Source organism: Myotis davidii, unplaced genomic scaffold (genome assembly GCF_000327345.1).
Source record: "Myotis davidii unplaced genomic scaffold, ASM32734v1 scaffold478, whole genome shotgun sequence".
Taxonomy (NCBI): Eukaryota; Metazoa; Chordata; class Mammalia; order Chiroptera; family Vespertilionidae; genus Myotis; species Myotis davidii.
The window spans coordinates 5,149,406-5,150,671 of record NW_006289570.1 but is presented as its reverse complement, the minus strand read 5'-3'; positions in this window follow the sequence as shown (position 1 = coordinate 5,150,671).

The following is a 1,266-nucleotide window of genomic DNA, read 5'->3' as shown; positions in this document are numbered from 1 at the left end:
AGACCCCCCAACTTCCTCCGGGGAGTGCGACGCCCCCGGTCGTGGGCGGACGCTCTCCCCCGGCTCCAGTGCGTCTCTCAGCGGAGCAAGCCCCGCTCCCGGGGTGCGGGAGGGCGAGTCTGAATTTATTTTAAGGCTAATACTCCCCCCACACACCCCCCCAACAAGACCTTCCCCCCACTCCTCTCCGATGCGGTCAGCGCCAGCCCTGCAAGTGGAGAGCGAGCGAGGCTCAACTTGCCTGAAAGTGACAGAGGGGCTCTCCCTTCCCCGTGGGAGATGGACTTACCGTCGCCCCTTTATTTTCCACCTTTACCCCGAGACACCGGGAGGAAGACGCAGAATTTATGGTGGGAGAAGCCAGCCTTTCTCCCCCGCCCCCAGTCATGCCCAGGGCGGCGCGGCGCCTCGCTCCTCTAACCCCCTCGGCGCCGGCTGTGCCGTGAGCTCCTGCCATTTGCACGCTTGGCGTCGGTCGCGAGCCCCTGCCCTCCGCCGCCGCCGTCCACCCTTGTGACCTTGGCCGATGGCTGCACCTTTCCCCCCAGCCCCTCTCAGGTCGGGGTAGACATGTCCCGGGGGCTCCGGGAGACCTTGTGGGAGTGCTCAGCCGGTGGCTGTAACCTTGTGGTCAATTGTTGCTAGCAACTGTTACTTCACTTGCTTTTTAAAAAAGGAAACTAATATCCTCTCCAGAGAAACATGTTTCCTCTCGGCACCCCCAACCCACCCCTCCCCAGCCTCACCCCCTATGGCAAGTGTTCAACCCACCCTTTCCCACGTGGAGCCCCCTCCCTCTCCCCTGGGTGGAGAGAGGGGCGCTTCTCATCCTTGTAGGTCCCACCACACTCCCCCCAGCGAACAGAGGGGGCCTCCCGTAGAATCCTCTGGGAAATAGACTTGGTTTTTGGAAGCGAGTCTGTCCTCCAGGAGGTCGGGAGGCCTGGTGCAGAGGCCAGCCTTGTCTTTGTTCCCAGCAGCTCTCGCTCCCTCCCCGGTTGGAGATGTCCTCTCCCACTCCCGGTACTTTCTCTGGTGAGAAAAAGCTTCCTTCGAGCTAGTCCCCCCGCCCCCCTCCAGAGAGGGAGAGTCCAACTTGTGTCTCTTGCTCTTCCAAGAAAAATAAATACCCCTGAGAGCAGGACCCTTCTCTGCTGTCTGTTGAGAGCAGCTCCGGTGGCTGCTTTTCTCTTCCTCTGAAAGAGGAGCCCCAGCCTTTCCTGCGGGGAGCCCGTCGTGGGGAGAGGAGCGTTCCCTCCCCGGTGG